We start from the raw sequence: 23,672 nt of genomic DNA, 5'->3' as shown, positions 1-23,672 counted from the left end.
AGAAGGCAGTGAAGATATTTCCAAGTTCATACAGATAGCCATGTAGATATTTCCATATTTGTACAGATAGCTGTGTAGACATTTCCATGTTTATAGAGATAGCGGTGTGGATATTTCCATATTTATTCAGATAGCGGTGTAGATATCTCCATGTTTATACAGGAAGTAGAGTAGATATCTCCATGTTTATACAGATCACGGTGTAGATATTTCCATCTTTCTACAGATGGCAGTGTAGATATTTCTACGTTTATACAGATGGCGGTGCAGATATTTCCATTTTTACACAGATCGCGGTGTAGATGTTTCCATGTTTATGCAGATGGCGGTGTAGATATTTCCATGTTTACTGAGATTGCGTTGTAGATATTTCTATGTTTATAGAGATGGTGGTGTAGATAATTCCATGTTTATAGAGATGGCGGTGTAGGTATTTCCATGTTTATAGAGATAGTGGGGTAGATATTTCCATTTTTACAGTCAGCGCTGTAGATATTTCCAAGTTTATACAGATAGTGATGTTGGTATTACCATGTTTATACACATAGCTGTGTAGATATTTCCATGTTTATACAGCTCGCGGCGTAGATATTTCCATCTTTATATAGATGTCAGTGTAGTAATTTCCATGTTTATGCAGATAGTGGTGTAGATATTTCCATTTTTATACAGATAGCGGTGTAGTTATTTCCATGTTTATAGAGATAGGTGTGTAGGTATTTCCATGTGTATACAGATAGTGGTGCAGATGTTTCCAAGTTTATACTGATGACTGTGTAGATATTTCCACGTGTATACACATCGTCATGTAGATATTTCCATGCCTATAGAAATGGTGTTGTAGATATTTCCATGTATACACAGATGACTGTGTAGATGTTTCCATGTTTCTACAGATGGCGGTGTAGATATTTCCATGATTATGGAGATAGCGGTGTAGATATTTCCATGTTTATACAGATAGCTTTGAAGATATTTCCATGGTTATAAAAATAGTGTTGTATATATTTCCATCTTTGCACAGATTGTGGAGCAGATATTTCCATCTTTACACAGATAGCGGTGTAGATATTTCCATGTTTACACAGATAGAGTTGTAGACATTTCCATGTTTAAACAGATAGCGGTGTAGATAATTCCATGTTTATAGATATAGCTGTGCAGATCTTTCAATGTTTATACAGACAGCGGTGGAGTTATTTCCTTGTTTATACAGATAGCGGTGTAGATATTTCCATGCTTATAGAGATACCGGTGTAGATAGTTCCATGTATATAGTGTTAGCGGTGTAGATATTTCCATGTTTATTCAGATGGTGGTGTAGATATTTCCACGTTTTTACAGATGGAAGTGTAGATATTTCCTACTTTACAAAGATAGCGGAGTAGATATTTCCATGTTTAACAGATAGCGTTGTAGATATTTGCATGTTTATACAAATAGCTGTGTAGATATTTACATGTTTATAGTGATAGCGGTGTACATGTTTCCATGTTTATACAGAAAGCGGTGGAGATATTTCCATGTTTATACAGATCCTGGTGTAGATATTTCCATGTTTATACAGATAGCAGTGGAGATAATTCCATGTTTACAGATAGCGGTGGAGATATTACCATGTTTATACTGATGGCGGTGTAGGTATTTCCATGTTTTCTCAGATGGCGCTGTAGATATTTCCATGTTTATACTGATGACTGTGTTGTTATTTCCATGTTTATACAGAAGGCGGTTTAGGTATTTCCATATTTATAGAGTTAGCCTTGTAGATATTTCCATGTTTATACAGATAGTGTTGTAGACATTTCCATCTTCATAGAGATAGCGGTGTAGATATTTCCATATTTATACAGATCTCGGTGTAGATATTTCCATGTTTATACAGTTAGCGGTGAAGATATCTCCATGTTTATACAGATAGCTGTGTAGATATTTCCTTTTTTATACAGATCGTGGTGTAGATATTTCCATGTTCATACAGATAGCTGTGTAGATATTTCCATGTTTATCTAAGTAGCGGTGCAGATATTTCCAAGTTTATACAGATCGCGGTGTAGACATTTCCATCTTTCCACAGATGGCAGTGTAGATATTTCTATGTTTATACAGACGGTGGCATAGATATTTCCATGTTTATACAGATGGCGCTGAAGATATTTCCATGTTAATGCAGATGGCGGTGTAGATATTTCCATGTTCATAGAAATGGCGGTGTAGATATTTATATGTTTGTAGAGATAGTGGTGTAGATATTTCCATGTTTATAGACATGGCGGAGTAGGTATTTCTTTGTTTATAGAGATATTGGTGTAGATAATTCCATGTTTATAGAGATGGCAGTGCAGGTATTTCCATGTTTATAGAGATAGTGGTGTAGATATTTCCATGTTTATACAGATAGCGGTATAAATATTTCCATGTTTATACAGATAGCAGTGTTGGTATTTCCATGTTTATACAGATAGCGGTGAATTTATTGCCATGTTTATACAGAGAGACTTGTAGATATTTCCATGTTTATACAGATCATGGTGTTGATATTTCCACGATTATACAGATAGTGGCGTTGGTATTTCCCTGTTTATACAGATAGCAGTGTAGATATTTCCATATTTATACAGCTCGCGGTGCAGATATTTCCATCTTTATACAGACGGCAGTGTAGATATTTCCATGTTTACACAGATGGCGGTGTAGATAGTTCCATGTTTATGGAGATGGCGGTGAAGATATTTTCATGTTTATAGAGATGGCGGTGTAGATATTACCATGTTTATAGAGATTGTGGTGTAGATATTTCCATGTTTATACAGATTACAGGGTAGGTATTTCCATGTGTATAGAGATAACGGTGCAGAAGTTTCCATGTTTATACTGATGGCTCTGTAGTCATTTCTATGTGTATACAGACGGCAGTGTAGATATTTCCATGTTTATGGAGATGGTGGTGTAGATATTTCCATGTATATACAGATGACTGTGTAGATATTTCCATGTTTACAGATGGCAGTGTAGATATTTCCATGTTTAAAGAGATGGTGGTGTAGATATTTCCATGTATATACAGTTGACTGTGTAGATATTTCCATTTTTATACAGATAGCGGTGTAGATATTTCCATATATAAACAGATAGCGGTGGTGATATTTCCATGTTTATACAGAGAGCGATGTAGATATTTCCATGTTTATACAGATTGCCTTGTAGGTATTTCCATGTTTATAGAGGTAGCGGTGTAGATATTTCCATGTTTATACAGATGGCTTTGTAGATATTTCCATGTGTGTACATGGCAGTGTAGATATTTCCATGTTTATGCAGATGGATGTGTAGATATTTCCATGTTTATAGAGATAGAGGTGGAGATATTTCCATGTTTATACAGATGGATGTGTAGATATTTCCATGTGTATACACATGGCAGTGTAGATATTTCTATGTTTATAGAGATGGTGGTGTAGATATTTCCATGTTTATACACATGACTTTGTAGATATTTGTATGTTTATACAGATGGCAGTGTAGGTATTTCCATGTTTATAGAGATAACGGTGAAGAATTTCCATGTTTATGCAGATAGCAGTGTAGATACTTCCATGTTGATGGAGATTGCGTTGTAGGTATTTCCATGTTTATAGAGATAGCGTTGTAGGTATTTCCATGTTTATAGAGTTAGCAGAGTAGATATTTCCATGTTTACACAGATGGCTGTGTAGTTATTTCCATGTTTATACAGATAGCGGTGTACATATTTCCATATTTATACAGAACGTGGTGTAGATATTTACATGTTTATACAGATAGCGGTGTAGCTATTAACATGTTTATACAGACCGCGGTGTAGATATTTCAATGTTTATACAGATAGCCGTGCAGATATTTCCATGTTTGTACTGATGGCGGTGTTGATATTTCCATGTTTAAACAGATGCCTTTGCAGATATATCCATATTTATACAGAGGGCTGTGTACATATATCCATGTTTATACAGATAACGTTGTAGATATTTCCATCTTTATACAAACGATGGTGTAGATATTTCCGTGTTCCTACACATGACTGAGTAGTTATTTCCATGTTTATACAGATGGCAGTGTAGATATTTCCATATTTACAGAGATAGCAGTGTAGATATTTCCAAGTTTATACAGATAGCGGTGAAAATATTTCCATGTTTATACTGATCGTGGTGTACATATTTCCATGTTTATACAGATACCGGTGTAGATATTTCCATGTTTAAACGGACTGCAGTGTAGATATTTCTAAGTTTATACAGATAGCGGTGTAGATATTTCCATGTTTGTACAGATGGCGTTGTTGATATTTCCATCTGTACACAGATTGCTGTTTAGATATTTCTATCTTTATACAGATGGCAGTGCAGATATTTCCATGGATATGCAGATGGCGATGTAGATATTTTCATGTTTATAGAGATAGCGGTGTAGATATTTCCAGGTTTGTAGACATAGTGGTGAAGGTATGTCCATGTTTATGTAGATGGCGTTGTAGATATTTCCATGTTTATACCGATAGCGGTGTTGGTATTTCCACGTTTATACAGATAGCGATGTAGATATTTCCATGTTTATACAGCTCGCGGTGCAGATATTTTTATCTTTATACAGATGGCATTGTAGATATTTCCTTATTCACACAAATGGCGGTGTAGGTGTTTCCATGTTTATACAGATGGCGGAGTAGATAGTTCCATGTTTACGGAGATGGCAGTGTAGATATTTACATGTTTATACAGATGGCTGTGTAGATATTTCCATGTGTATACAGATGGCATTGTAGATATTTCCATGTTTATACAGATGGTGGTGTAGATACTCCCATGTTTATACAGATGACTGTATAGGTATTTCCATGTTTTTACAGATTGCAGTGTAGATATTTCCATGTTTATAGAGATAGCGGTGTAGATATTTCCATGTTTGTACAGATGGCAGTGTTGATATTTCCATCTATACACAGATGGCCGTGTAGATATTTCCAAGTTTATACAGATGGCGGCATAGATATTTCCATGGATATGCAGATGGCGGTTTAGATATTTCCATGTATATACAGATGTCTGTGTAGATATTTCCATGTTTATACAGACCGCGGTGTAGATATTTCCATGTTTATACAGATAACTTTGTAAGTATTTCCATGTTTATACAGATGGCTGTGTGCATATTTCCATGTTTATAGAGATAGCGGTGTAGGTATTTCCGTGTTTATGGAGATAGCCGTGTAGATATTTCCATGTTTACACAGATGGCTGCGTAGATATTTCCATGTGAATACAGATCGCATTGTAGATATTTCCATGTTTATAGAGATGGCGTTGTAGATATATCCATGTTTATACAGATGACTGGGTAGATAATTCCATATTTTTAAAGATGGCAATTTAGATATTTCAATGTTTACAGAGATGGCACTGTAGATATTTCCATGTTCATACAGATGGCGCTGTAGATATTTCCCTGTTTATACAGATAGCGGAGTAGATATTTCCTTGTTTACAGAGATAGCAGAGTAGATATTTCCATCTTTGCACAGATTGCGGTGTAGATATTGCCAACTTTACACAGATAGCGGTGTAGGTATTTCCAAGTTTACACAGATAGCTGTGTAGATATTTCCAGGTATACAGAGATAGCATTGTAGATATTTCCATGTTTATACAGATAGCGGTGTAGTTATTTCCACGTTGATACAGATAGCGTTGTAGATATTTCTAGGTTTATAGAAATAGCGGTGAAGTTATTTCCACGTTTATGCAGATAGCGATGTAGATATTTCCACGTTTATACAGATAGCGTTGAAGATATTTCCACATTTATACAGATAGCGGTTTAGATATTTCAACGTTTATACAGATAGCTGTGTAGATATTTCCACGTTTTACAGATAGCTGTGTAGATACTTCCATGTTTACACAGATAGCGTTGTAAATATTTCCATGTTTACACAGATAGCGTTGTAGATATTTCCATGTTTACACAGATAGCGGTGTACATATTTCCAAGTTTACACAGATAGCTGTTTAGATATTTCCATGATTACAGAGATAGCGTTGTAGATATTTCATTGTTTATACAGATAGCGGTTTAGGTATTTCCATATTGATACAGATACAGGTGTAGGTATTTCCATGTTTATACAGATAGCGGTGGAGATAATTCCATGTTTATATAGATAGCGGTGGAGATATTTCTATGTTTATACAGATAGCGGTGTAGATATTTCCTTGTTTACACAGATAGCGGTATAGATATTTCCATGTTTATTGAGACAGCGGTGAAGATATTTCCATGCTCATACAGATGGCTGTGTAGATATTTCCATGTTTATGCAGATGACTCGGTAGGTATTTGCATGTTTATACCGATGGCGGCGTAGATATTTCCATGTTTATAGAGATAACAGTGTAGATATTTCCATGTTTATGAAGATAGTGGTTTAGATATTTCCATGTTTATAGAGATTGCAGTGTAGATATTTCAGTATTTATACAGATAGCGGTGTAGATATTTCCATGTTTATACAAATGGTGGTGTAGATATTTCCATGTTTATACAGATGGCGGTGTAGGTATTTCCTCGTTTATAAAGGTAGCGGTGTACATATTTCCATGTTTATACAGATATTGGTGCAGATATTTCCAAGTTTTTCAGATAGCGGTGTACATATTTCCATGTTTATACAGATAGCGGTGCAGATATTTCCATGTTTACACAGATACCCGTGTAGATATTTCGATGTTTACACTGATAGATTTGCAGATATTTCCATGTTTAAAAAGATAGCGGTGCAGATATTTCCATGTTTATACAGATAGCGGCGTCGGTATTTCCAAGTTTATAAAGATAGCGGTGTAGATATTTCCATGTTTATAGAGATGACTGTCTAGATATTTCCACGTATATACAGATTTCCCTGTAGATATTTGCATGTTTATACAGATGGTGGTGTAGGTATTTCCATGTTTATAGAGATAGCACTGCAGATATTTCCATGTTTATTCAGATAGAGGTGTAGATAATTCCATGTTTATACAGATAGCGGTGTTTTTATTTCCATGTTTATACAGATAGCGGTGTAGATATTTTCATGTTTATACCGCTCGCAGTGCAGATATTTCCATCTTTATACAGATGGCAGTGAAGATATTTCCATCTTTATAGAGATAGTGGTGTATATATTTCCATGTTTAAACAGATGGCGGTGTAGATACAGCCATGTTTCTGAAGATGGTGGTGTAGATATTTTCATGTTTACACAGATGGCAGTGTAGATATTTACATGTTTACAGAGATTTCGGTGTAGATATTTCCATGTTTATAGTGCAAGTGGTGTAGGTATTTCCATGTTTATAGAGATAGCGGTGTAGTCATATCCATATTTATACAGGTAGCGCTGTATGTATTTCCATTTTTATACAGATGGCGGTGTAGATATTTCCATGTTTCTATAGATGGCGGTGTAGGTATTTCCTTCTTTATACAGATAGCGGTGTAGATATTTCCATGTTTAAACAGATAGCGGTGTAGATATTTCCATGTTTACAGAGAGAGCGGTGTAGATATTTCCAACTTTGCACAGATTGCTGTGTAGATATTTCCATTTTTAAACAGATTGCTGTGTAGATATTTCCATGGTTACACAGATAGCGTTGTAGATATTTCCATGTTTATACAGATAGCGGTGTAGATATTTCCATGTATATACATATAGCAGTGTAGATATTTTCACGTTTTACAGATAGCTGTGTAGATATTTCCCTGTTTACACAGATAGCTTTGGAAATATTTCCATGTTTACACAGATAGCTTTGTAGATATTTCCATGCTTACACAGATTGCGGTGTAGATATCTCCAAGTTTACACAGATAGCTGTGTAGATATTTCCTTGTTTACACAGGTAGCGTTGTAGATATTTCATTGTATATAGAGATAGCGGTGTAGGTATTTCCATGTTGATAAAGATACCGGTGTAGGTATTTCCGTGTTTATAAAGATAGCGGTGGAGATATTTCCATGTTTATACAGATAGCGGTGTAAAAATTTTCATTTTTATACAGATAGCGGTGTAGATATTTACAAGTTTACACAGATAGCGGTGTAGATATTTCCATGTTTATAGAGATAGCAGTGTAGATATTTCCATGTTTATAAAGATGGCTCGGTAGATATTTCCATGTGTATACAGATGGGGGTGTAGATATTTCCATGTTTATACAGATGGCGCTGTAGATATTTCCATGTTTATACAGATGGCAGTGTAGATATTTCCATGTTTATACAGATAGCGCTGTAGATATTTCTATGTGTATAGAGATGGCGGTGTAGGTATTTCCATGTTTATAGAGATAGTTGTGTAGATATTTCCATGTTTATACAGATAGCAGTGTAGGTATTTCCATGTTTAGACAGATAGCGGTGTTGGTATTTCCATGTTTATACAACTAGCGTTGTAGATATTTCCATGTTTATACAGCTCGCGGTGTAGATATTTCCATCTTTATAGAGATGGCAGTGTAGATATTTCCATGTTTATAGAGATGACGGTGTAGATATTTTCATGTTTGCACAGATAGCGGTGAAGGTATTTCCATGTTTACACAGATAGCGGTGTAGATATTTCCAGGTTTATACAGATCGTGGTGTAGATATTTACATGTTTATACAGATAGTGGTGTGGATATTAACATGTTTATACAGACCGTGGTGTAGATATTTCCATGTTTACACACATAGCGTGATAGATATTTACATGTTTATGCAGATTGCGGTGTAGATATGTCCATGATTATTCAGATAGCGGTGTGGATATTTTCATGTTTATACAGATAGGGGTGGAGATATTTCCATGTTTATAGAGACTGCAGTATAGATATTTCCATGTTTATACAGATAGCGGTGTAGATATTTCCATGTTTACGGAGATAGCGGTGTAGATATTTCCATTTTTGCACAGATTGCTGTGTAGATATTTCCATTTTTACACAGATAGCTGGGTAGATATTTCCAAGTTTACACAGATAGCTGTGTAGATATTTCCAAGTTTACACAGATAGCATTGTACATATTTCCATGTTTATACAGGTAGCGGTGTAGATATTTCCATGTTTACAGACATAGCGGTGTAGATATTTCCATGTTTATACAGATAGCGGTGGAGATATTTCCCTGTTTATACAGATAGCGATGTAGATATTTCCATGTTTATACAGACAGCGGTGTAGATATTTCCATGTTTATAGAGATAGCGGTGTAGATATTTCCATGTTTATACAGATGGCTGTGTAGATATTTCCATGTGTGTACAGATGGCAGTGTAGATATTTCCATGTGTATACAGATGGCGCTGTAGATATTTCCATATTTATACAGAAGGCCGTGTAGATATTCCCATCTTTACACAGATAGCGGTGTAGATATTTCCATGTTTACAGAGATAGCGGTGTAGATATTTCCATCTTTGCACAGATTGCGGTGTAAGTTTTGCCAAATTTACACAGATAGCGGTGTAGATATTTCCAAGTTTACACAGATAGCTGTGTAGGTATTTCCATGTTTACAGAGATAGCATTGTAGATATTTCCATGTTAATACAGATTGCGTTGTGGTTATTTCCATGTTGATACTGATAGCGGTGTAGATATTTCCATGTTTATACAGGTAGCGGTGTAGAAATTCCCATGTTTATACAGATCGCTTTGTAGACATTTCCATCTTTCTACAGATGTCAGTGTAGATATTTCCAAGTTTATACAGATGGCAGTGTAGATATTTCCATGTTTATACAGATGTCTGTGTAGATATTTCTATGTTTATGCAGATGGCGGTGTAGATATTTCCATGTTTATACAGCTCGCGGTGTAGATATTTCCCTCTTTATACAGATGGCAGTGTAGATATTTCCATGTGTATACAGACAGCGGTGTAGATATTTACATGTCTATAGAGGTAGCGGTGTAGGTATTTCCATATTTATACAGATTGCAGTGTAGATATTTCCATCTTTATACAGATGGCGGTGTAGATATTTCCATGTTTATACAGATAGCAGTGAATATATTTCCATGTTTATACAGATAGTGGTGTAGATATTTCCATGTTTATACAGATGGCGGTGTAGATACATCCATGTTTCTGAAGATGGCGGTGTAGATATTTTCATGTTTATAGAGATGGCGGTGTAGATATTTCCATGTATATAGAGATATCATTGTAGATATTTCCATGTTTACAGAGAAATCGGTGTAGGTATTTCCATGTTTATAGAGATAGCGGTGTGGATATTTCCATATTTATACAGATAGCGGTGTAGTTATTTCCAAGTTTATACAGATGGCGGTGTAGATATTTCCTTATTTATACAGATATCTGTGTAGATATTTCCAGGTTTATACAGAGAGCGGTGTAGATATTTCCACATTTTACAGATAGTGGTGCAGATATTTCCATGTTTACAAAAATAGCCGTGTAGATATTTCTGTGTTTACACAGATAGAGTTGCAGATAGTACCATGTTTATAAAGATAGCTGTGCAGACATTTCCCTGTTTATACAGATAGCGGTGTGGCTATTTCCATGTTTATACAGATAGCGGTGTGGGTATTTCCATGTTTATAGAGATAGCGGTTTAGATATTTCCATGTTTATAGTGATGACTGTCTAGATATATCCATGTTTATACAGCTTTCCGTGTAGATATTTCCATGTTTATACAGATGGTGGTGTAGATATTTCCATGTTTATACAGATGACTCTGAAGTTATTTCCATGTTTATACATACGTCAGTGAAGATATTTTCATGTTTATAGAGATAACGATGTAGATATTTCCATGTTTATACAGATAGCGGTGTAGGTATTTCCATGTTTAGAGAGACAGCGTTGTAGATATTTCCATATTTATACAGATAGCTGTGTAGATCTTTCCAGGTTTATACAGATAGCGGTGCAGATATTTCCATTTTTATACAGATAGCGGTGTAGATATTTCCATGTTTATAGAGATGGCGGTGTAGATATTTCCATGATTATACAACTCGCAGTGCAGATATTTCCAACTTTATACAGATGGCAGTGAAGATTTTTCCATGTTTATACAGATAGTGGTGTAGATATTTCGATCTTTATACAGATGGCGGTGAAGATACAGCCATGTTTCTGAAGATGGCGGTGTAGATATTTTCATGTTTATAGAGATGGCGGTGTAGATAATTCCATGTTTATAGAGATTTCGATGTAGATATTTCCACGTTTATAGAGAAAGCGGTGTTGGTAATTCCATGTTTATAGAGATAGCGTTGTAGATATTTCCATATTTCTACAGATAGCGGTGTAGGTATTTCCATGTTTATACTGATGGCGGTGTAGGTATTTCCTTGTTTATACAGATAGTGGTGTAGATATTTCCATATATATACAGATTGCGGTGTAGATATTTCCATCTTTATACAGATGGCAGTGTAGATATTGCCATGTTTATACAGATGGCATTGAAGATATTTCCATATTTATACAGATAGTGGTGTAGATATTTCCATGTTTATACAGATGGCGGTGTAGATACATCCATGTTTCTGAAGATGGCGGTGTAGATATTTTCATGTTTATAGAGATGGAGGTGTAGATATTTCTATGTATATAGAGATAGCAGTGTAGATATTTTCATGTTTATAGAGAAAGTGGTGTAGGTATTTCCATGTTTATACAGATGGCAGTGTAGTTATTTCCATGTTTATACAGATATCGGTGTAGATATTTCCATGTTTACAGAGATAGCGGTGTAGCTATTTCTATCTTTGCAATGATTGCAGTGTAGGTATTGCCAAACTTACAGAGATAGCGGTGTAGATATTTCCAAGTTTACACAGATAGCTGTGTAGATATTTCCATGTTTACAGAGATAGCATTGTAGATATTTCCATGTTTATGCAGATTGCGGTGTAGGTATTTCCATGTTTATACAGATTGCGGTGTAGATATTTCCATGTTTGTACAGATGACGGTGTAGATATTTCCTTGTTTAAACAGACAGCGGTGTAGCTATTTCCATGTTTATACAGGTAGCAGTGTAGATAATTCCATGTTTACAGAGATAGCGGTGTAGATATTTCCATCTTTGCACAGATTGCTGTGTAGATATTTCCATTTTTACACAGATAGCTGGGTAGATATTTCCAAGTTTACACAGATAGCTGTGTAGATATTTCCAAGTTTACACAGATAGCATTGTATATATTTCCATATTTCTACAGATAGCGGTGTAGGTATTTCCATGTTTATACACATTGCGGTGTAGATATTTCCATGTATCTACAGATGGCGGTGTATATATTTCCTTGTTTATTCAGATAGCGGTGTAGAAATTTCCATGTTTATTCAGATGGCTGTGTAGATATTTCCATGTTTATATAGATAGCGGTGTAGATATTTCAATGTTTATACAGATGGTGGTGTAGATATTTCCATGTTTACAGAGATAGCGATGTAGATATTTCCATCTTTGCACAGATTGCGGTGTAGATATTTCCATCTTTACACAGATAGCGGTGTAGATATTTTCATATTTACACAGATCGTGGTGTAGATATTTCCATCTTTCCACAGATGGCAGTTTAGATATATCCATGTTCATACAGATGACAGTGTAGATATTTCCATGTTTATACAGATAGCGGAGTAGATATTTCCATGTTCATGCAGATGGCGTTGTAGATATTTCCATGTTTATAGAGATAGCGGTGTAGATATTTCTATGTGTATAGAGATGGCGGTGTAGGTATTTCCATGTTTATAGAGATAGTTGTGTAGATATTTCCATGTTTATACAGATAGCAGTGTAGGTATTTCCATGTTTATACAGATAGCGGTGTTGTTATTTCCATGTTTATACAACTAGTGTTGTAGATATTTCCATGTTTATACAGCTCGCGGTGTAGATATTTCCATCTTCATAGAGATGGCGGTGTAGATATTTTCATGTTTGCACACATAGCTGTGAAGATATTTCCATGTTTATACAGATAGCGTTGTAGATATTTCCAGGTTTATACAGATCGTGGTGTAGATATTTACATGTTTATACAGATAGTGGTGTAGATATTAACATGTTTATACAGACCGCGGTGTTGATATTTCCATGTTTACACACATAGCATGATAGATATTTACATGTTTATACAGATTGCGGTGTAGATATGTCCATGATTATTCAGATTGCGGTGTAGATATTTTCATGTTTATACAGATAGCGGTGGAGATATTTCCATGTTTATAGAGACTGCGGTATAGATATTTCCATATTTATACAGATAGCGGTGTAGATATTTCCATGTTTACGAAGATAGCGGTGTAGATATTTCCATTTTTGCACAGAATGCTGTGTAGGTATTTCCATTTTTACACAGATAGCTGGGTAGATATTTCCAAGTTTACACAGATAGCTGTGTAGATATATCCAAGTTTACACAGATAGCATTGTATATATTTCCATGTTTATGCAGGTAGCGGTGTAGATATTTCCATGTTTATACAGATAGCGGTGTAAATATTTCCATGTTTATACAGATAGCGGTGGAGATATTTCCCTGTTTATACAGATAGCGATGTAGATATTTCCATGTTTATACAGATAGTGTTGTAGATATTTCCATGTTTATACAGATGGCTGTGTAGATATTTCCATGTGTGTACAGATGGCAGTGTAGATATTTCCATGTTTATACAGATGGCGCTGTAGATATTTCCATATTTATACAGATGGCCGTGTAGTTATTTCCATCTTTATACAGATAGCGGTGTAGATATTTCCATGTTTACAGAGATAGCAGTGTAGATATTTCCATCTTTGCACAGACTGCGTTGTAAGTATTGCGAAATTTACACAGATAGCGGTGTAGATATTTCCAAGTTTACACAGATAGCTGTGTAGGTATTTCCATGTTTACAGAGATAGCATTGTAGATATTTCCATGTTTATACAGATTGCGGTGTGGTTATTTCCATGTTGATACTGATAGCAGTGTAGATATTTCCATGTTTATACAGGTAGCGGTGTAGAAATTCCCATGTTTATACAGATCGCTTTGTAGACATTTCCATCTTTCTACAGATGTCAGTGTAGATATTTCCAAGTTTATACAGGTGGCAGTGTAGATATTTCCATGTTTATACAGATGTCAGTGTAGATATTTCTATGTTTATGCAGATGGCGGTGTAGATATTTCCATGTTTATAGGGATGGCGGTGTAGTTATTTCTATGTCTATAGAGATAGCGGTGTAAATATTTCCATGCTCATAGAGATGGTGGTGTAACTATTTTCATGTTTATAGAGATAGCGGTGTAGATATTACCATGTTTATACAGATAACGGTGTTGGTATTTCCATGTTTATACAGATAGCGGTGTAGATATTTCCATGTTTATAGAGCTCGCGGTGTAGATATTTCCCTCTTTATACAGATGGCAGTTTAGATATTTCCATGTGTATACAGATAGCGGTGTAGATATTTACATGTCTATAGAGGTAGCGGTGTAGGTATTTCCATATTCATACAGATTTCGGTGTAGATATTTCCATCTTTATACAGATGTCGGTGTAGATATTTCCATGTTTACACAGATAGCAGTGAAGATATTTCCATGTTTATACAGATAGTGGTGTAGATATTTCCATGTTTATACAGATGGCGGTGTAGATACATCCATGTTTCTGAAGATGGCGGTGTAGATATTTTCATGTTTACAGAGATCGCGGTGTAGATATTTCCATGTATATAGAGATTGCATTGTAGATAATTCCATGTTTATAGAGAAATCGGTGTAAGTATTTCCATGTTTATAGAGATAGCGGTGTGGATATTTCCATATTTATACAGATAGCGGTGTAGTTATTTCCATGTTTATACAGATGGCGGTGTAGATATTTCCTTATTTATACAGATATCGGTGTAGATATTTCCAGGTTTATACAGAGAGCGGTGTAGATATTTCCACATTTTACAGATAGTGGTGTAGATATTTCCATCTTTATACAGATAGCGGTGCAGATATTTCCATGTTTACACAAATAGCCATGTAAATATTTCTGTGTTTACACAGATAGAGTTGCAGATATTTCCATGTTAATAAAGATAGCGGTGCAGACATTTCCATGTTTATACAGATAGCGGTGTGGCTATTTCCATGTTTATACAGATAGCGGTGTGGGTATTTCCATGTTTATACAGATAGCGGTTTAGATATTTCCATGTTTATAGTGATGACTGTCTAGATATTTCCATGTTTATACAGCTTTCCGTGTAGATATTTCCATGTTTATACAGATGGTGGTGTAGATATTTCCATGTTTATACAGATGACTCTGAAGTTATTTCCATCTTTATACATATGTCAGTGAAGATATTTTCATGTTTATAGAGATAACGATGTAGATATTTCCATGTTTATACAGATAGCAGTGTAGACATTTCCATGTTTAGAGAGACAGCGTTGTAGATATTTCCATATTTATACAGATAGCTGTGTAGATCTTTCCAGGTTTATACAGATAGCGGTGCAGATATTTCCATTTTTATACAGATAGCGGTGTAGATATTTCCATGTTTATAGAGATGGCGTTGCAGGTATTTCCATGTTTATAGAGATAGCGGTGTAGATATTTCCATGATTATACAACTCGCAGTGCAGATATTTCCAACTTTATACAGATGGCAGTGAAGATTTTTCCATGTTTATACAGATAGTGGTGTAGATATTTCGATCTTTATACAGATGGCGGTGAAGATACAGCCATGTTTCTGAAGATAGTGGTGTAGATATTTTCATGTTTATAGAGATGGCGGTGTAGATAATTCCATGTTTATAGAGATTGCGATGTAGATATTTCCACGTTTATAGAGAAAGCGGTGTTGGTAATTCCATGTTTATAGAGATAGCGGTGTAGATATTTCCATATTTCTACAGATAGCGGTGTAGGTATTTCCATATTTATACAGATGGCGGTGTAGGTATTTCCTTGTTTATACAGATAGTGGTGTAGATATTTCCATATATATACAGATTGCGGTGTAGATATTTCCATCTCTATACAGATGGCAGTGTAGATATTGCCATGTTTATACAGATGGCAGTGAAGATATTTCCATATTTATACAGATAGTGGTGTAGATATTTCCATGTTTATACAGATGGCGGTGTAGATACATCACTGTTTCTGAAGATGGCGGTGTAGATATTTTCATGTTTATAGAGATGGAGGTGTAGATATTTCTATGTATATAGAGATAGCAGTGTAGATATTTTCATGTTTATAGAGAAAGTGGTGTAGGTATTTCCATGTTTATACAGATGGCAGTGTAGTTATTTCCATGTTTATACAGATATCGGTGTAGATATTTCCATGTTTACAGAGATAGCGGTGTAGCTATTTCTATCTTTGCAATGATTGCAGCGTAGGTATTGCCAAACTTACAGAGATAGCGGTGTAGATATATCCAAGTTTACACAGATAGCTGTGTAGATATTTCCATGTTTACAGAGATAGCATTGTAGATATTTCCATGTTTATACAGATAGTGGCGTATATATTTCCATGTTGATACATATGACTGTGTAGGTATTTCCACGTTTATACAGATGGCGGTGTAGATATTTCCATGTTTATACAGATAGCGGTGTAGACATTTCCATGTTTATAGAGAGAACGGTGTAGATATTTCCAGGTTTATACAGACAGCGGTGTAGTTATTTCCATGTTTATAGAGATAGTGGTGGAGATATTTCCATGTTTATAGAGATAGCGGTGGAGATATTTCAATGTTTATACAGATGGTGGTGTAGATATTTCCATGTTTACAGAGATAGCAGTGTAGATATTTCCATCTTTGCACAGATTGCGGTGTAGATATTTCCATCTTTACACAGATAGCGGTGTAGATATTTTCATATTTACACAGATCGTGGTGTAGATATTTCCATCTTTCCACAGATGGCAGTTTAGATATATCCATGTTTATACAGATGACAGTGTAGATATTTCCATGTTTATACAGATAGCGGAGTAGATATTTCCATGTTCATGCAGATGGCGTTGTAGATATTTCCATGTTTATAGAGATAGCGGTGTAGATATTTCTATGTGTATAGAGATGGCGGTGTAGGTATTTCCATGTTTATAGAGATAGTTGTGTAGATATTTCCATGTTTATACAGATAGCAGTGTAGGTATTTCCATGTTTATACAGATAGCGGTGTTGTTATTTCCATGTTTATACAACTAGTGTTGTAGATATTTCCATGTTTATACAGCTCGCGGTGTAGATATTTCCATCTTCATAGAGATGGCGGTGTAGATATTTTCATGTTTGCACACATAGCTGTGAAGATATTTCCATGTTTATACAGATAGCGTTGTAGATATTTCCAGGTTTATACAGATCGTGGTGTAGATATTTACATGTTTATACAGATAGTGGTGTAGATATTAACATGTTTATACAGACCGCGGTGTTGATATTTCCATGTTTACACTCATAGCATGATAGATATTTACATGTTTATACAGATTGCGGTGTAGATATGTCCATGATTATTCAGATTGCGGTGTAGATATTTTCATGTTTATACAGATAGCGGTGGAGATATTTCCATGTTTATACAGATAGCGTTGTAGATATTTCCATGTTTATACAGATAGCGGTGTAGATATTTCCATGTTTATACAGATAGCGTTGTGGCTATTTCCACTTTATACAGATGGCAGTATAGATATTTCCATGTTTATACAGATGGAGGTGTAGATATTTCAATGTTTATACAGATGACTCTGTGGATATTTCCATGTCTTTACAGGTGGCTGTGTAGATATTTCCATGTTTATACAGACAGCGGTGTGGCTATTTCCATGTTTATGCAAATAGCGATGTAGATATTTCCATGTTTACAGAGATGGCAGTGTAGATATTTCCATGTTTATACAGATCGCAGTGTAGGTATTTCCATGTTTATACAGATAGTGGTGTAGACATTTCCATGTTTATAGAGATAGCGGTGAAGATATTTCCAAATTTACACAGCTAGCGGTGTAGTTATTTCCAAGTTTATGCAGATAGTGGTGTAGATATTTCCATGTTTCTACAGACAGCGTTGTAGATATTTCCATGTTTATACAGATAGCGGTGTGGCTATTTCCATGTTTGTAGAGATAGCGATGTAGATATTTCCATGTTTATAGAGATGGCAGTGTAGATATTTCCATATTTATACAGATAGCGGTGGAGATATTTCCATGTTTATGCAGATAACTTTGGATATATTTCCATGTTTATACAAATAGCGGTGGAGATATTTACATGTTTATACAGATGGTGGTGTAGATATTTCCAAGTTTATACAGATAGCGTAGGAGATATTTCCAAGTTTATAGAGATAACGGTGTAGATATTTCCATGTGGATACAGATAGCGGTGTAGATATTTCCATGTTTATAGAGATAGCGGTGTTGATATTTCCATATTTATACAGATAGCGGTGCAGATATTTCCATGTTTATTCAGATGGCGGTGTAGACATTTCCATGTTTATACAGATAGCGGTGTAGCTATTTCCATTTTTATACAGATGGCAGTGTAGATATTTCCGTGTTTATAGAGATGGATGTGTAGATATTTCCATGTTTATACAGATGGCTGTGTAGATATTTCCATGGTTACACAGATAATGCTGTAGTTATTTCCATGTTAAATAGATGACGGTTTAGGTATTACCATGTTTATACTGATGGCGGTGTAGATATTTCCATGTTTATACAGTTAGCCATGTAGACATTTCCATGTTTATACAGATAGCGGTGTAGGCATTTCCATGTTTATAGAGATAGCGCTGTGGATATTTCCAGGTTTATATAGATAGCGGGTTAGATATTTCCATGTTTATACATATAGCGGTGGAGTTATTTCCATGTTTATACAGATAGCGGTGGAGATATTTCCATGTTAATAGAGATGGCCGTGTAGATATTTCCAAGTTTATACAGATAGCGGTGTGGATACATACATATTAATACAGATAGCGGAGTAGATATTTCCATGTTTATACAGATAGCGGTGTAGGTATTTCCATGTGTATACAGATGGCAGTGTTGACATTTCGATGCTCATACAGATGGAGGTGTAGATATTTCCAGGTTTATACAGATAGTCGTGTAGATATTTCCATGTTTATACAGATGACAGTGCAGTTATTTCCATTTTATACAAATGGCGGTGTAGATATTTCCATGTTTATAGAGATAGCCATGTAGATATTTCCATGTTTATACAGATAGTGGTGTAGACATTTCCATGTTTATTGAGATATCGGTGAAGATATTTCCATATTTACACAGATAGCGGTGTAGATATTTCCATGTTTATAGAGATAGCGGTGTGGATGTTTCCATGTTTATACAGATAGCGGTGGAGATATTTCCATGTTTATACAGATAGCGGTGTATGTATTTCCATGTTTATAGAGATAGCGGTGATGTTATTTCCATGTTTATACAGATGGCATTGTAGATATTTCCATGTTTATACAGATAGTGGTGTAGATATATCCATGTTTATACAGATGACTGTGTAGTTAATTGCACGTTTATAAAGATGGCGGTGTAGATATTTCAATGTTTATAGAGATAGCCATGTAGATATTTCCATGTTTATACATATAGCGGTGTACATATTTCCATGTTTACAGAGATAGAGGTGTAGATATTTCCATATTTGCACATATTGCCTTGTAGATATTTCCACCTTCACACAGAAAGTGGTGTACATATTTCCATGCTTACACAGACAGCTGTGTAGATATTTCCATGTTTACACAGATAGTGTTGTAGATATTTCCATGTTTATACAGATAGCGGTGTAGATATATCCATGTTTATACAGAGAGTGGTGTAGATATTTTCGTGTTTATACAGATAGCGGTGTAGGTATTTCCATGTTTACAGAGATGGAGGTGTAGATATTTCCATATTTGCCCAGATTGCGGTGTAGATATTTCCATCTTCACACAGATAGCGTTGTACATATTTCCATGTTTTCACAGACAGCTGTGTAGATATTTCCATGTTTACACAGATAGTGTTGTAGATATTTACATTTTTATACAGATAGCGGTGAAGATATTTGCATGTTTATACAGATAGCAGTGTAGATATTTCCATGTTTATAAAGATAGCGGTGGAGATATTTCCATGTTTGTACAGATATCGTCGGAGATATTTCCAAGTTTATGCAAATTGCGGTGGAGATATTACCATGTTTATAGAGATAGCGGTGTAGATATTTCCATGTTTATACAGATAGCGGTGTACGTATCTCCATGTTTACAGAGACTGCGGTGTAGATATTTCCATGTTTATACAGATAGCAGTGTAGATATTTCCAAGTTTATACAGATAGCGGTGAAGGTATTTCCATGTTTATAGAGATAGCGGTGTAGATATTTCCATGTTTATACAGATAGTGATGTAGATATTTCCATGTTTATACAGATGACGGTGTAGATATTTCCAAGTTTATACAGATAGCGTTGTAGTTATTTCCATGTTTATACACATAGTGGTGTAGGTATTTCTATGTTTCTACAGATACTGGTGTAGGTATTTCCAAGTTTATACAGATAGCGGTTTGGCCATTTCCATGTTTATACTGATAGCAATGTAGATATTTCCATGTTTATAGAGATGGCTGTTTAGATATTTCCATGTTTATACTGATGGCCGTGTAGGTATTTCCATGTTTATACAGATAGTGGTGTAGATATTTCCATGTTTATACAGATAGCGGTGTAGATATTTAAATGTTTATGCAGATCGTGGTGTAGATATTTCCATATTTATACAGATAGCGGTGAAGTTATTTCCATGTTTATAAAGCGATCGGTGTAGATATTTCCAAGTTTATAGAGATAGCAGTGGAGATATTTCCATGTTTATAGAGATACCGATGTAGATATTTCCATGTTTATACAGATAGTGGTGTAGATATTTCCATGTATATACAGATAGCGGTGTAGATATTTACATGTTTAAACAGATAGCAGTGTAGTTATTTCCATGTTTATACAGATAATGATGTAGATATTTCCATGTTTATACAGATGGCGGTGTAGATATTTCCAAGTTTATACAGATAGCGGTGTAGGTATTTCCATGTTTATACACATAGTGGTGTAGATATATCTATGTTTCTACAGATACTGGTGTAGGTATTTCCAAGTTTATACAGATAGCGGTTTGGCTATTTCCATGTTTATACTGATAGCAATGTAGATATTTCCATGTTTACAGAGATGGCTGTTTAGATATTTCCATGTTTATATTGATGGCCGTGTAGGTATTTCCATGTTTATAGAGATAGTGGTGTAGATATTTCCATGTTTATTCAGATAATTCTGAAGGTATTTCCATGTTTATGCAGATGGCGGTGTAGATATTTCCAGGTTTATACAGATAGCAGTGTAGGTATTTCCATGTTTATACAGATAGTGGTGTGTCTATTTCCATGTTTATACAGACAGTGATGTAGATATTTCCATGTTTATACAGATGGCGGTGTAGATATTTCCATGTTTATACAGATAGCTGTGTTTAGATTTCCACGTTTATACAGATAGCGGTGGGGATATTTCCATGTTTATACAGATAGCGGTGTAGATATTTAAATGTTTATGCAGATCGTGGTGTACATATTTCCATGTTTTTACAGATAGCAGTGTAGATATTTCCATGTTTATACAGATAGTGGTGTACATATTTCCGTGTTTACAAAGACTGCGGTGAAGATATTTCCATGTTTATACAGATAGTGGTGTACATATTTCCATGTTTACAGAGACTGCGGTGTAGATATTTCCATGTTTGTACAGATAGTGGTGTAGATATTTCCATATTTATTCAGTTGATTCTGTAGGTATTTCCATGTTTATGCAGATGGCGTTGTAGATATTTCCATGTTTATACAGATAGCGGTGTAGGTATTTCAATGTTTATACAGATAGCGGTGTGGCTATTTCCATGTTTTTACAGATAGTGATGTAGATATTTCCATGTTTATACAGATGGTGGTGTAGATATTTCCATGTTTATCCAGATAGCGGTGTATAGATTTCCATGATTACAGATAGCGGTGGAGATATTTCCATGTTTATGCAGATAGCGGTGTAGATATTTCAATGTTTATGCACATCGTGGTGTAGATATTTCCATATTTATAGAGATAGCGGTGTAGATATTTCCATGTTTATACAGATAGCGGTGTACATATTTCCATGTTTACAGAGACTGCGGTGTAGATATTTCCATGTTTATACAGATAGCGGTGTAGATATTTCCAAGTTTATACAGATAGCGGTGAAGGTATTTCCATGTTTATAGAGATAGCGGTGTAGATAATTCCATGTTTATACAGATGGCTGTGTAGATATTTCCATGTGTATACAGATGGCAGTGTAGATATTTCCATGTGTATACAGATGGAGGTGTAGATATATCCAAGTTTATGCAGATGACTGTGTAGATATTTCCATGTTTTTACAGATGGCGGTGTAGATATTTCCATGTTTATACAGATAGCGGTGTGGCTATTTCCATGTTAATACAGATAGTGGTGTAGATATTTCCATGTTTATACAGATGGCTGTGTAGATATTTCCATGTTTATACAGATAGCAGTGTAGGTATTTCCATGTTTATACAGATGACTGTGTAGGTAATTCCATGTTTATACAGATGGCGGTGTTGTTCTTTCCATGTTTATAGAGATAGCCATGTAGTTATTTCCATGTTTATACAGATATCGGTGTAGACATTTCTATGTTTATACAGATAGCGTTGTAGATATTTCCATGTTTATAGAGATAGCGGTGTAGATATTTCCATGTTTATTCAGATAGTGATGTAGATATTTCCATCTTTACACAGATAGCGGTGTACATATTTCCTTGTTTACACAGACAGCTGTGTAGATATTTCCATGTTTACACAGATAGTGTTATAGATATTTCCATGTTTATACAGATAGTGGTGTAGTTATTTCCATGTTTATAAAGATAGCGGTGTAGATATTTCCAAGTTTATAGAGATATCGGTGGAGATATTTCCATGTTTATTGAGATAGCGATGTAGGTATTTCCATGTTTATACAGATAGTGGTGTAGATATTTCCATGTATATACAGATAGCGGTGTAGATATTTCCATGTTTAAACAGATAGCGGTGTAGATATTTCCATGTTTAAACAGATAGTGATGTAGATATTTCCATGTTTATACAGATGGCGGTGTAGATATTTCCAAGTTTATACAGATAGCAGTGTAGGTATTTCCATGTTTATACACATAGTGGTGTAGATATTTCTATGTTTCTACAGATAGTGGTGTAGGTATTTCCAAGTTTATACAGATAGCGGTTTGGCTATTTCCATGTGTATACTGATAGCAATGTAGATATTTCCATGTTTATAGAGATGGCTGTTTAGATATTTCCATGTTAATGCTGATGGCCGTGTAGGTATTTCCATGTTTATACAGATAGTGGTGTAGATATTTCCATGTTTATTCAGACAACTCTGTAGATATTTCCATGTTTATGCATATGGCGGTGT

This window comes from Pan paniscus, chromosome 6, assembly GCF_029289425.2.
Source record: "Pan paniscus chromosome 6, NHGRI_mPanPan1-v2.0_pri, whole genome shotgun sequence".
NCBI classification, from domain to species: domain Eukaryota; kingdom Metazoa; phylum Chordata; class Mammalia; order Primates; family Hominidae; genus Pan; species Pan paniscus.
The sequence above is the reverse complement of the archived record's forward strand: the minus strand, read 5'-3'. Positions refer to the sequence as shown.